Source organism: Choloepus didactylus, chromosome 14, assembly GCF_015220235.1.
Source record: "Choloepus didactylus isolate mChoDid1 chromosome 14, mChoDid1.pri, whole genome shotgun sequence".
NCBI lineage: Eukaryota > Metazoa > Chordata > Mammalia > Pilosa > Megalonychidae > Choloepus > Choloepus didactylus.
In genome coordinates, this window is record NC_051320.1 from 74,345,107 (window position 1) to 74,360,711 (window position 15,605).

The 15,605-nt window shown below is 40.5% G+C and overlaps 1 non-coding gene across 1 annotated transcript; it reads right to left on the reverse strand.

Moving 5' to 3' along the window:
* Positions 1-6,037: 6,037 nt before the first annotated feature.
* On the reverse strand, positions 6,038-6,140 carry LOC119509687. Its single transcript, XR_005211752.1, has one exon. It is a non-coding gene; the product is annotated as a U6 spliceosomal RNA (small nuclear RNA).
* Between the last annotated feature and the right edge of the window lie 9,465 nt (positions 6,141-15,605).

Below are 15,605 nucleotides of genomic sequence, written 5' to 3' on the forward strand. Positions count from 1 at the left end.
TTTCTTCTGAAACATCTAATCTATTTTTATTCCTGTTCAATGTATTTTCCATTTCCAACATTTTAGTTTTCCTCTCTAGTATTTCCATTTGAGTTTTTTAACAATATCTTTCATATACCTGTTTAACATATTCAATCTCTTCTCCAACTTCTTCAGTTATAACAACAGTTTTTTAAAAACCTATGTTCAATTCCTGATTTTATGACCCACTTGTGTGTACTCTCTCTGGGCCTTTTCCCTCATGGAGAGGTTGTGGCATAGTGAAGACACCATGGGTATGATACCCAACAGTTTTGAGGTTGACTCCTATTTTCTACACTGACTCGATGTGTACTTTGGACCAATCTCTCAGCCTCCCTGTGAGCACTTTACCCAACTATAAATGAGAGAGTTAGATTGGATTAGTTATTTTCATCTGTGTTTTGTGGAGCCTTGAGATTGCAGGAAGGTCTCTCAAACAAAATTAAGAATGCTACCATCTTTTGTTTTATGAACAGGTCCTGTGGCTCAAAGTAAGTTTCAAAAGCACTGGACATTCTTTGCCAGAGTAAGAATAATGACATTTAGTGAGTGGGCTCTGGAACCAGAATATATGGTTTTGAATTCTTGATTTATCATTGATTGATGGTTTAAGATCAGGCAAGTTTCTTTAACAAAGCTTTGGTTTTCTCATCTGTAAAACAGATTGTAAGATCATGAAGATAAATGAGACAGTGACTTGTAGTGACATTGCCAGTGCTCTACCCAAATCCTCTTCGATCCTTTTCACTGTTTCTGTGCTTTCTTCTCCTGGCTTTCTTGCGCTTCCAATGGGCTGCCCCTAATTATCTCTTTATAAGACTGCCCTTGGGTTACCAGAGCTGCTTTTCCTTAGTATATAGAAAGCTAGAAGTGCCCAGGAGTTCGTGACCTTCCAGAGCAATAGGACATAGACGATGACTGCTGTCTGGGGAAAGCCCAGATCTCTGACCTCAGGGCAGAAGAATTCTGAGGTGGGGCTTTGTCTGAAATTGCACTCTGGTTTGGCTTCTTTCCCTTTCCTTTCTTGCTTCCCTCACTCCCTTACTGGATTCTCCTGGGAATACTGCATTAATACATCATTCACATGTGATTCCTTGTCTATGGGTCTTTTTGTGGGGAACCTAACCTAAGATATGAGTGGGAAATACTTAGCACGGTTCCTGGAACCTTGTTGGTACTCAATAAATGTTAGCTATTATTATTACTATTATTATTATTGTTGCTATTCATTTTCCTCACCTCATTTTTTGGGGGCAGACCCTGTTACCAAAGTGAGAAATTATGTCATTTCTGTTTTTCTTTGAGAAGCCTATAACATTACTGAAGAATTTATTTGGTTGAACACTATCTTTGATTAGTATTACAAGAATGGCATGTGTTCATTTTAATATGTGATGTGGCTCTCTTTTCCTTAATTTTTTTGAAATCACAAATCTAGGTTGGACAGACTGTAATCTCTGCAGAAAACAAAAGTAAAAACAATCATCAAGAATCTGGGGTGATCCTGGCAAGGACCAAGTAGAGATTAAGGCATTAAGGAATCAAAACTAAGGCCACAGATACAAGATGGGGAACCAAAAGAGAGGCTGAAGTTCAGTAGCCAGAGGCCATGGGAGCCTGGGCAATCCAAGGAGAAGGCAGATCCAAGGCAGATCCAAGGCAGGTCCTCTAGAGCAGCGCAACGGAAGCAACTCCAAGCCCAAGGTGTCCGATTTGGCTCATATTCAAAGATCCAAAGGAAAGGAATTATACTCAGCCTCAGTTCAGATGGAAAGACCATGTCCAATTTTGGCCTTTACAACTTAGGAGAGATATAATAAAGTAGAAAAGGGCTCAGAAAAGAGCAGAGAAATGATTAAATAATTGGTAAATAGAACCTCTGAGGAAAGGTTAAATGAGTTTGTGTTGTTTTTTCCAGAGAAAGGAAGGCCAAAGTTCTGCTTAATACTTGTCTTCAAGAATTTAAAGTTGGGTCTGACATCTAACCAGATATTCTAATTTCAGAAAATAAAACTAAATTCACCCCAAAAAAGTAAAGAATTTGTGTTTAGGATGGAATAAGAAATTGAGATTCAAAACAGCAAGAATTTCCTAATTTAGGAGTAATTAAGGATTGGAAAAGTTCATCACTGGTAGTGGAATTTCTGTACAAGTGTTTTGTAAAATACAAGCAAAATGCCATTCATTATCAGAAGTGGTTATTTTTAAAATGGTGGCTGAAAATCCATGAAGGATCACACAATTAATATGGTCTGCTTAACTTCAGTTGTCACCTGCTGCAGCTGCTGGTCAGACCAGAATTCAACAAGCTGTGGACTCTCTAACCCTAGGCTGGCTGAGGGAAGTTGGTAAAGGATCTGAGAGAATCACCACCCACAAACTTATTTTTCACTTGCTGGCTGTATCAGTCAGTTTTCACTGCATAACAAAACATACCAAAACTTGGGCCATAAAATAACTTCTATTTCTTTACGTGGACTTTGGTGGCTCTGCTTCAAGCTGTGGCTCTGCGTTGGCTCTGCTTCACATGTGTTCATTCTAGGACCTGGGGAAAGGGGCAGTGGCTGCCCAGGAAAGCACTGCTAACTGTGATAAGTGAAGTGCAAAAGGGCAAAGCCCACTCTCCAAGACATTTCAGGTCCTTGCTTGCATCACATCTATGAGCATCTCATTGGTCCAACTCAAACTCAAGGGAAGAGAAAGTATACTTTGTCTTTTGTGGGAGTTACTACAAAGATACATGACAAAGGGCGTGGATACAGAGTGAAGAATTTGGGCCAATCATTCCCTCTACCACTATGGAAATGTTTTCCTTCTGCCGAGAGAGGAAAATCAACTATACACATAGCTCAAACCTGACTCTTGGCATTAATGTTCTAATTGTTACCAGATGGGTCCAGGTGTATCCTTGCTTGCATTGGCTAGGCTGACCGTGAAGCTGCTATGGAAGGGGAGTGACAGGGGCCTGGTCATGAGCCAAGGATTACTCTAGGCTAGAGTTGTGTCTCTACATTTCCTCCTCTTCCACGTGATAGGTTGAAATATGTATCCCAATTTAGACATATTCTTAATCTTAATTTATGTACCTGTGGGTGTGACCCATTGTATACAGGACCTCTTGAAGATGTTATTTTTAGCTAATAAACTGAACAAGGGTGGATCTTAATTGGATCACTGGAGGTCTCATAGAGAAAAAGCCACTGGTAGGAGTGGGAAACCAGCAGTCAATGGAAATCAGAAGAGACAGGAGAGGCCATCACCATGTGACATGAAGCAGGAATATAAGACAAGGAACCTCAAGGATTGTAGCAGCCAGCACCAGAATGTTGTGGACTTTGGGGAGAAACATCACCTTGATGACACCTTGATTTTGGACTTCTCTTAGTTTCAATACTATGAGCCAATAAATTCCTGTTGTTTAAGCCACACACCCATTGTGTGATACTTTGCCACTGCAACCCGGAAACTAAGACACTACACATCCCCTAAAAGCAAAAATTCATCTTCCTCCTGTATTTTTTTCTCTGAATTAATGGCATCATAACCCACCTGATCATCTAATTTAGAAACTGGAGCTTTACTCTTTATTCCTTCTTTTTCTTCATCCTTTCATCCAGTTTGTCATGAGTCTCTTTAATCTGCATCTAAAATGACTTTTTCTCCTGCTCCCTCTGCTGCCTTCCCCACTGAAGTCCTTCTTGTCTCTTACTTGGGCTACTGCAGTGACCCTAATTGGTCTGCCAACTGCAGTCCCTCACCTCTCCAATCCATCCACCACGCTGCAGCCAATTTATCTTGGAAAAGGGAAATGGGATCATGTCAGAAACTGCTTAAGCAAAAGGCAAAGGATAGATTTGTTTATTTTTATTTTCAAAGGATGAATCCCCCAATTTTTATCATGGCATTCAAAGACCTCCAAAATTTTGCTCCATTTCCGGCTTCATCTCTCAACCAACCCTATACCCTGATCACTCTAGACTACTCATTCTTCAAACATGCTATCCACTTAAATTCTTGTATTTGCCGCTGCTGTTCTCTAAGCTTGAATGCCCTTTCATACTTACTCTGCAAGACCAAAATATATTCATCCTTAACATAAAACATTACTGCCTTGCCAGAATGCATCATTCTTTTCTCTGTGCACCCATGGCAGTTTGCTCACACTGTTATCATGGTGCAGCCCTCATATAAACGTGTGTGTAGTGATTATGCATGGAAACCCCAGGAAAAAAAAAGCGTCAGTAACTCCAGCACATTGTGGAAACCCTTTCAGAAAACACTTAGCCTGGAAGTTTTTCTTTCTGTCCTTGAAGTCTATAACCCCTCACACCTCCACATTTCAGTGTAAACAAATAACCTATATGCAGAGCAGGCCTTGGAGGATAGGGAGCAGTGCCCAGCACTGCACACACTTGTGCAATAGCAAATTAGGAACAATAATAGCTCAGAGTATGGTAAAGTATCTAGTGAAGCCTTGAGAACCTTGAAAGCAACAAGAGTGATCAATATTTTCCTGTAATATTGAGACACAAAAGTAAGCCTAGGATGGGAATGGTCTGGAACATTAAAGGGACTGAGCAGATAAACACTGAATCTGGAGATAAGGTGAGAAGGACCAGACTCCACCATGAAAGTGACATTCCCTTGAGTGACACAGTCAGTGAGAGTGGCTAAAGTCAGCAAGAGTACAAGTAAATTTTAATGAGAGTTGCATATCAGTTGTGGTTTTGTTATTAAACTTTTAATATATACATGTGTAATGAATATGCATATATTTATTTGTATCTATTTAGTATATGGCAACCAACTTATTATAAGGTGTGGGTTCCATCAGGTCATTTAATCTTTCTCATTATTTTTAAGTCCCAGGGAGCAAATCCTGTCCAGTTTTGCCAAAGTTAGAACGCACTCAACTCTACATTAAAGTGACAAACTAATAGTCAGAGTATGCAGACCAGATACATCATTACAGAAGGGGGTGCCAGAACAGTGTGTTTCCTTTCTCAGATGGGCCACATATAACAATAGTTCCTGATACAGTATCATACAGTTCTTTACAGGTCAATTCAGTCATGTTGTCACTGGGTGTAGCGGGCACCTATGGCCGAGATTTCATTACTTTTTCACAACACACTTTGTACATTTCTAGTCTGTTCAGCTTCAAGGAGGATGAGTAATTAAAAGGAAAAGCAGTGTCCCTGCACACAGTGCTGAATGAGGTAAAGCAGCCTAGAATTTTTATTCTGGTTTTAGATTTTTTTTCTCTGTCTCATTCTTTAGTTAATCCACCCAGCTCAGTGAAATTAAGTGTCATAGGCATAGATGTAAATCCAAGCATTTCTATCCAGCACCCAATTCTTTCTATAGGAGAAAGCAGACCTTTCTTTCACAAGACGTAGTATTAATACATGATTTATTTTCAGCCTTATGTAATGAATAGTCCTAAAGTCACTATCTCTTTTTAGATGAAGGCAAGGTGGACTACAAAATGGGACCAAACTTTCATGGAGTCAGCTGGGGAATCCACTGTACACATTATCCCAGCTCAAGCAGGGTTATTCTGCAGCTCAGTGACCGTACAGAGCCTCAAGGATAGCAACCCCTTTCATTTCAGCAGCACTTGACATGGCAATCATAGTCACATATAATCACTCAAGCCAACACAGAGCAAAACATCTGTGATATGATATAACATCAAATTGCATCATTGTGGAAGTTTAGCCTAAAATTACTTGCTTAGATCCAAATGTCCTCTAACAAACTTGCTTTTTAAGTTGTAAATGCCATTTTCTGTGGATAGAAGGATGGACTTGATATTTCCTTGTGTGTTTTGGAGGCCAGTTGGAGAAACACTGGGTATCAAGGGGCCACTGGGTGATTCTTTTTTTTTTTTTTTTTTTGATTAGAGAAGTTGTAGGCTTACAAAAAAATCATGTAAAAAATACAATGTTCCCATATACCCTGCCCTCATTGTTAACACTTGGCATTAGTGTGGTACCTTTGTTACAATTGATGAAAAAAATGGGAACACTTCACGGATTTGTGTGTCATCCTTGTGCTGGGGCCATGTTAATCGTCTCTGTATTGTTCCAATTTTAGTATATGTGCTGCCAAAGCAAGCATAGTATTGGGTGTTTTGAAAGGGTTTAACAGTCTAACAAAAACCTTTTACCCAGTATTTTTAAAAGGCATGAAGGATTTCTCAATTCTTACATTTCTCAGGATATCCAGACTTTTCAGTGTATAGTTCACTTTAATAAGCATTTACTGAGCACCCACTATACACAAAAACAGCATGGGAATACAAAGATAAAGTTGCCATTTAGAAGAGGGAGGGCATGTGGAGAAAATACTATAAAATATGACAAAATGCTGGGGGAAGAGATGAAAAACGCTGTGCTATGGGGTCTGAGCAGAGTGACTGACTGCCCAGATGGAGGAAAGGCGCCCAGGCACAGGCAGACGTTAGTCAGCTGGTCTTTGCTGTCGTCAATAGTTACATGAATAAACGAGTGACAGGGCAATGTGTTTTGTCAGGTAAACCATGAAGGTTCAGTATGGTTTTTGACCCATGGAAACGAGACGAGGACATTCTAGACAGAATAAAAAGCATAGGCAATTACCCAGCAGCAAAACAAATCACTGTAATACTGAGGAAAAGAAACAAACAAAGATACGAGTGGTTTTGTTTGATTTGAAGAGGTTTACACAGAGTAGGAGTGGTTACAGTACAGTCTTGGTTTGTCAGGATTATGAAGTCAGGGTGAATTGGGAAAGGATGTGATTTGAATAGAGCTTCAGGACCATGAACGTACCATTGGGTGAAGACTGCAACTTTTAGACTTGGGATCCATCACTATTTCTACTAGTTACAAAGTGAATGACTCTGTGAATGTCATTTAATCTCTCTGAACCTGATGCGTCATCACTAAAATGGAGATAATAAGCCTCTTTGGATGTTTAAATCCATGGACATGAAGAACACACCAACTCCAGGATAATGATAACTCACAGAAAAAAAGGTAGGGAATGGGGCTGAGAAGGGGGGTACAAAGAACAGTTCAGCTACTGCACTTTTAAAAACAAAAAATCAGAAGAAAATATGGCAAAACATTAGCATTGTTAATTCTAGGTATCAAGAACATTTATACTACTCTCAACTTTTCTAAATGTTTGAAATTTTTAGTAAATAAAAAATAAGCCTAGGTACAGCTGCTGTGGAAGACAGTTTGGTGGTTGCTCAGAAAGCTTAGTACAGAGTTGCCCTATGATCGGCAATCCCGCTGCTCAGCATATACCCAGAAGAACTGAAAGCAGGGAAGTGAACAGACACTTGCACACTGATGTTCATAGCGGCATTATTTACAATTGCCAAGAGACGGAAACAATCCAAGTGTCCGTCAACCAGTGAATGAATAAACAAAATGTCACGTTTACATACGATGGGATATCATTCAGCAGTAAGAAGGAATGAAGTCCTGATGAATGTGACAACATGGATGAACCCTGAGGAAATTATGTTGTGCGAAGAAAGACACAAAAGGACAAATATTGTATGATCTCACTAATATGAACTAATTATACTGTATAAACTCTTGGACATAGAATCTAGAACATAGGTAACCAGGAGATAAATGAGGTTTGAGAATGGGGAGCAGTTGCTTATGATATGCAGAATTTTTAACTAGGTTGAATTTAAGTGAGAGGAAATGCATAGAGGCGACAGTAGCACATCATTGTGAGTATAATAAACAGTGCCGAATTGTGTGTGAATGTGGTTGATAGGGGAAGTTTAGAGTCATATATCTCAACAGAAGGAAAGCCAGAGATTAAAACATGGGACAGTATAATTCAGTAAATATTGTGGTGGATGATGACTATGATTAACAGAACATATATAAAAAAATTTCCTCCATGAACTAGAACAAATGTATGAAACTATTACAGGGAGTTAATAATAGAGTGGTATATGGAGAAAAAAGCACCCACTGCAAACTACGGACTATAGTTAACAGTAATATCTTAATATTCTTTCATCAACAAAAACAAATGTCCTGCACCAATGCTAGGGATCAATGATGAGGGGGGTAATGGGTAAAGGATGTTTTGGGTTTTCTCTTTTTTTTCTTTCTTTTTTTTCCCCGGAGTAATGAATGTTTGAAAATTGATTGTGGTGATGAATGCACGATTATGTGATGATACTGTAAGCCGCTGATTGTATACTTTGGAAGGATTGTATAGTGTGTGAATATAACTCAATAAAATTGCATTAAAAAAGAAAAAAAGCACAATTTGCTATCATGATTTGTGGACATAATATTTATCAAGTGTGTGATGTAGGTCCTGGCACGTAGTATGCTTTCATAAATGATTCTCAAGAGTGGACATCAGACAACAAAGGGCAGTGTTCTAAAAGAGATGGGAAATAAATGAAGTGAAACCTATGATTGCCCCAGCCTACTGCCTGGAGAGAGCTTTCAGGCCTTCGAGTAAGAAAGGGGGACCCAGGTGGATCCCCGTGGTCTCCTTGAGTTGAGGAAACAGAGCCAGGGGTCCAGAAAGGGAAATATAATTTAGACACAACACCAAAAACACAATCTGCAAAAGAAAAAATAGTACATTGGACTTTAACAAATTATGCACTTATTAGTTCTAGTAACTTCTCTTTAAAAGATATGGTGAAGAGAATGAAAAGTCAAGCCCCAGACCAGGAGAAACTATTTGAAGATCATATATTTGGTAAAGGGATTTTATCTGGGATATATTAAGAACGTTCAAAACTCAATAACAACAAAAATTTGAATCTTAGCAAAAACTATTATTCACTGTAGATTACAAATGGCAAATAAACACAAGAAAAGATCAATGTCCTTCTTAAAAACATGCAAAATAACCTATAGTGATAGAAAGCAGATCAGTGGCTCCCTGGGGAAGGGGAGATTAGAGAGGGCTGGGAGAAAAGGCAAACTCTGAGGGTCATGGTTAGGTTCACTATCTTGATTGTGATGGTTTCATGGGTGTATGCATAAGCCAAAATTTACCAAATTAGACACTTTATGTCAAGAGTACTTAAAATAATTATGGAGGATGTGGTCTTATTGGTAGGAAAGAAAGAAATCAAATATGACTCTAAGATAATGTTAAGATTTCAACTTGGTGTGGCTGATGAATATGGTGATTCTGTAAACAAAACAAGGAGAGAAGAAGCAACAGATTTGTAGAGAATAATGATGAATTCTCTTTGGGACATGTTGAATTTGAAATCCTGATGGAATATTCAGGTGGAGATGTCCAAGAGATAGGTGACATAAAGATCTAGATCTTTTGAGCAGTAGAGCTTGCAAGGTCACTTCTTCGCAGAGGTGATGATTGATTTCTCGTGAGTGGACACGATTACCAAGGAGAAATGGAAGTGCATGGAACTTTGGGGAATTTTACAACCACAAGGGAAGTAGAGGATGAGAAAAGACTCAAAGTGATATGGAAGCAATGGGTGGCTAGGTAGGAAATGTGGATTGAATGAGGTTACAAATTCAAGGCTTGAGAGAGTTTCAGTGATTAAACGGTCACAATAACAAACACAGCTTTAAAGTAAAGGAGGGCGAGGACTGAGAAAAAGGTAGGAGGTCTTTAGTGATTTTGGGGGAAGGAGAGGTTTGGTGGGATATTAGAGACGGAAGCCTGATTTTGAGGCGTTGAATACCGAGTGGCTTTAAGTAAACGGGTACATAGCAGTCTACGTTGTTTATTAAGAATATAGGAGGAAAGGTAGTTTGCATGGATGCAGGGTTACTGTAAGGATTTCTGTTAGAGTGTGGATAATGTGGACATGTTTTTAGATAGAGAGGGAGAAAGCAGAAGACAGAAAGATTATATATACAAACAAAATTATAACACAGTGGTTCTCAACGATGGCTATGCATTGAAATCACCTGAGGGAGCTTGTAAATAATACTGATGTCTAGGTGAAACAAATCAGAACCTGGTTGGAGAAAATCTGTGTTTGGGGTGAGGGTAATTTTCTCAAAGCAGGGGACAAGAGCATCGTTAGGAGACTTGAATGCAGATGGGGGGAAAGGGTTACACAGACACTCTTGTGACAGGAAATAAGGTGGAAGAGGAGGAGGAGAAGAAGGAGATGAAAGAGAAGGAGGAAGTGGAGGAGGAGCTGGAGGGAGAGCGGAGGGGCAGGGGGAGGAGGGAGAGGAGGAACTTTTTCCCCCATTTCTTGGTATTTGTTCTGGTCAGGAGACACTTTCCATGGCTTTTACCCCCTCAGCTTCCTCTTATAATTATTACTAGGGGTCAAGGTCAATGAAGGAGATGTGAGCCCTTCAAAGAGTAAATGTAAGTTGGAAGACTCTCATCCCTCTTTGGGATTTTGAAGGTCATGCAGCCAGGTTCAGCTTTGGTTGTAACAAAGTTAAAGCCTTCAGGGAGGCACAGCACCCAAACCACTGTGGAGGGTCACCCCAGAGCTATCAAACTGTGAGCCCAACGCTGTACCTTGTCTCCAGCCTGCAGAAGTTCAGGCTATACCATCTGGTCTGAAGACCCCAGCCTACTGTGCATTTTGTGACCCTGTATCGGGTGTTTTGGTGGATTTTCTCTCTCTTCAAACGCTATAAGCAGATATACTTTACTGTTGGCAGGTGATTCTCTGACAGGGATGCAGAATGACATGGTGGAAAGAACGTGGGCTTGGAATGAGAAAAGACCACGGTTCAGGTCTCTACTCTGCCTCTTACATGCTGTGGGACCTTGGGCAAGATTTACCCCCCTCTCTGAGCCTAATTTTTTATCTGTAACACAGAAATAATGTCTCTTTTACATTTGTGTGTGCATGAGAATTAGAGACTATATTTATATATATCACCTGACACGATTTGAATCATAGTGGGGTGCAAAGTAAATGGTAGTTGTTACCAATACCCTCTTTCATGCTTTTAAACATAGTTGTTGTAATCTTTTAGACTATTGGTTCTCAAAACATCGTCCCTAGATCAGCAGCCTTGGCATCATTTGGGAACACGTTAGGAATGCAGATTATCCAGCAAAGACCTACTGAATTAGAAACTCTGTGGAGGGTCCCAGCAATCTGTGTTTTACCGTTTTTGTGCAGGTAATTCTGATGTCTGCTAGAGTTGGAGAACGATTGTTCTGGAAAATCAGCCTGCTAAATTCAATGGGTTAGGAGGCAGGGCTTTTTCTTGTGCTTTGTAATTCTTATCTGTGTTTTAGATCCCTGAGGTTTCCACCAACTCAAATGAATTCTTACCTTATAGACCCAGCAAAATTGCCCCTTCCAGGGCACGCTACACTAACTATTCTTTATTCACTTGGTATCGATTGTATGTTTGTTTTATGTCAGGCATTGGTTTAAAAATTATTATTAATGCTTCATGTTGGTCTCTGATTATTTCATTTGCATTACCTATATTTCCAACCTAATTTGTGTGCAGGAACCTAATTTGAGGGCAGGAACACAGGACTCACGTAGTATTTGTATATGCCATTGTGCCAAACACGTTATTGCCCCCTGCTAACTGATTGACAGGGGTTGATAGGCTTTTTTTCTTTGTCAGAAATGGGAGAGTTCTGCATATTGAATCAATGTGTTTTCCTTTTCACTTTTATGGCTTGAAACATGATGAGAAGCAACACACTTGAATCCAGTTCTTTAAATCTTTTATCCTCTTGCCACCCTCCAAAGCCATTGGTTTTGGTTTGCCTTTGGCTTTGTCCTTGAAATATATCTGCTCATGGGGCATGTTGGCTTCTGTGTTGGTACGTTGGGTTTCTCAACTTCATCCGATTTCAGTTCCGTGCAATAAATAATAGCCATTTTAGCTTGAGTTTTAGCTATGAATAGCTTCTCTCCTCATAACTTCATCTTATATTTATTTCCTAAAATGATAGATTGAAAGTCATTTCCTAGCAACTGGCACATTTTTCTGTTGTGGTCTAGTTACTTGTAATGATTGACTATCACTATCACTTCACTTTCTCCTCCTGGTCAAAAATGGATACAACGGGTCTATAAATAGAGGCCCATTTACATACTCTTAAGAATTAGCAGTCCAACTTAATGAAATGGATTTATTTGTACAAAACACTTTGTCTATCAATTTATTTCTCAAATTCTCAAAAGGAATAGCTCATTGAAGCCTATCTACGATTTTATACTTATAGCACCTTTGTTAGTTCTGTTATCTCAAACCCCAGATCTCCTGTTGGAAACTAGCTTTTGTGTCTCTGTACAGAGAGCAACTAAAAACTTAAAGCAAGAAAGAACACAAAAGTTTTCATATCGCTTTATGTTCATTCCTCGTATATTGCTCTGTCACAAAAAATTAATGCTTTGTACTTTAAAAGAGACTTTCATCCTCAAACCTCAAAGAACTTTATAAATAAGTAAGCATGATTATCCACATTTATAGAGCTGTTAAAACCGCCTTGTGCGCCATTGCCAAACTCAGGAAGAAGTTCATTTTTTTAAATGTATATAAAATTGGTTTGTTTTGGTATTTTTAAAATACGTACATGAAGTTTCTGTAGGCCTCAACAGATTGCAGCTATTAACAAAGTTACAATCATGGTAAACCCCAATTTCACTGTTTCTTCCCTCCTCGTACACAATTCAAGCTTTCAGCATCCTGCAAAGCCCGCTGTCTGTATCTGGATGTCCCCAGGGGCATCTCTCTTGTGCTCAAAAACCCACCATCCCTGCTGGGCCTCCTTTGTGTCACCAAGCATCAGAATTTCCAGTCAGGTGCTGGATCCCAGTTTCCCTCCACCCCTCTGCCAGACACCCTCACAAAGTTAACCATGTTCCCAGCTGTCCCAACTGCACAGCACCCAGCAACTTGCAGTGACGTGGGACAGAAGGCAGTCTGCCCTCTGGGTTCTGTTCTGTTCTGTTCTGTTCGAAAGGGGCTCAGGGCAGAGCCGCTCATGTGCCAGTGTCCCCAGGCGGCTCTTCTCTTCAAGGGAGGGAGTTCTGTTATTTCTCACCTTCCCCACGGAGAGCTGGGCACAGAGATGTGGCCTGATGATGAACCTCACGTTGGCCTCTGAACTTTGAGTCTCCTGTGTGCTGGATACCATCCTCTGACCCTCCATATCCACTCTCCACCCTTCTCTGTCCTCTCTCGGAGTTGTCCCAGCACAGTCAGCTAGTTCTTGGGGTTCTCCTGTCGAATGTGAAAATTTCACAGAACCTCCACATCAGACAAGGCCACTTTGTGACCTTCATGGGTCAAAACAAAAGCAAGACCACTCTGTAATCATGTTGGAACAGAGACAAAAACACCAACAGTGTCCAAGCCACAAAAATGATGAAATATTTTAGCCGGAAGAGGGGAGTGCCATCAGGAAGCAGGGGTAATTGTATGATTGCATATCTTAGTATATCTTATCTAGAAGGAGGGAGCAATGGAGTGAGGCTAAAACTGTAATTGGTAAAGAAGCTGCCTTAGTCCTGCTTCCTGACAGCTTCCAATCTGGAGTAAAGCCTCTTGCTTCCCTAAACCTTTCCCAAAATGACCCTCCATAGGCCCAAATCCTTAGACATAGTCCTTTCTAACACCCCCTTACTGAGACTCCCCATGGATCTCTATGGCATGTGTTCTTGCTCAGTACAATTGTGCTGGTTTGAATGTATTATGTTCCCCAGAAAAAGCCATATTCTTTGAGGCAGTCTTGTGGGGCAGACGTTTTGGTGCTGATTAGATTTGCATGGAAATGTGCCCCATCCAATTGTAGGTGATACTCCCATGGAGGCATGGCCCTACCCATTCAGGGTGGGCCTTGATCACTGGAGCCGTATAAATGAGCTGACAAACAGAAGGAACTCAGTGCAGCTGTGAGTGATGTTTTGAAGAGGAGCTACAGCCAAGAGGGACACTTTGAAGAACTCACTGGAACTGAGAGAGGAGCTTCAGCTTACAGAGACATTTTGGAGGTGGCCTTTGAAAGCAGACTTTTGCTCCGGAGAAGCCAAGAGAGGACAAATGCCCCAAGAGCAACTAAGAGTGACATTTTTGAGGAGCCTAGAGAGGAACGTCCTGGGAGAAAGCCATTTTGAAACCAGAACTTTGGAGCAGACACCGGCCATGTGCCTTCCCAGCTAACAGAGGTTTTTCAGACACCATTGGTCATCCTCCAGTGAAGGTACCCGATTGCTGATATGTTACCTTGGACACTTTATGGCCTTAAGACTGTAACCGTGTAACCAAATAAATTAGCAAACTAGAACAACAATGAACAACCAACCCAACGGGTTCAACTACAGGTGTGCTGCTGGGGGCTTGTGTCAAAATGGGCTCCATTGCCCACTGGAGGACTCAGCAGGACGTGGAAGGTGAGAGAAGCAAGAGGTCAGCATCCCTATTCCCCTGTCTTCCTCCCTCAGGCAAACTCTGGCCCCTTTCTCTCCATGTTCCAGAAATCACACAGGCTCTCCTGAGTTACCAGCTCTGAGGCACCAGTCCTTGTTGGTTTTTCTAATTCTGACCACACCTTCTAATAAAGCTCTTCAACCACCCGATTTGAGAGTGAGAGTGTCCTCTATTTCCTGCTGGGACATGCAAGGACCAAGGCCTTCTTACTGGATCCTGCACATTACACTTGACCCTCTTTTCTTAGGAGGTGCTTTCTGGTCCCAGGGTGCTTTCCGGTCCTCTTGCAAACCAGTTTCCAGCTGGCGGCCTCACCAGTCTGCCAGGCACATCCCAGAGAGGGCAGACTCATGCTTTGACAAGCTATCCCTTTTGCTCCGCTGTCTAATGTCATTGACAGGTTTAGGAAAGTCTTTCAGAAATTATTAAATTTGCAGGTCGGCTGACTGGTAAATCTTTCCTTTCCTCTTTCCTACTGCTTTGTCAGAGAATGGCAATTGCACAGCAGCTTGGAAGTCAAGTCCCAGAGGAATAAAAATTAGGTTGGTGGAGACTTATGCAAGGATAAACCCATTTTCACTATGAAAGTACAAAGAATATTAAGAAATGCATCAATGACCCTAGCTATGGATTAACTCAGATATCACCCTTAATTAACACATTTAGAAATGTTTAGTATTTCAACACTCCTTTTTTTTTTCTTTTCCTTCTAAAAAACAGTCAGACAGATTATAAAGCCCAGGGAATACGGTAGACAGATTTCCTTTCACAAAATCTATTCCACAAGGAAAGGCAGATCTTGTCACAGAATTTTGAGTTTCAGTGCATGATTTCTTCTCTTCTGACTTCGTTTGGCTTTATTATTGTTTTATAAAAAATGACACACTTTCTTTTTAAATATGTGATTTTCAAAAGCTTTCCAGCAGATGCAATTGTTTCAAAATTACATGTTGAGACTACATTTCTTTGTCCTGTGGGAATACATCTTCACTTTTATAATGTAAGTCAGTGTGAAAATAAGATTTGCTTAAAGAAAATTATTTTAGATCCGTGCTGCAGGGCCAGGTGTAGTCCATCAGCCAATGGCAGCAATTTTATCAGCAGAAATCATGGGATCCTGGTACTTCTTTCAGGAAGACCAAAGGAGAGCTTCAGAGGTTTTTAGAAGAAACATTTTAATTGTAA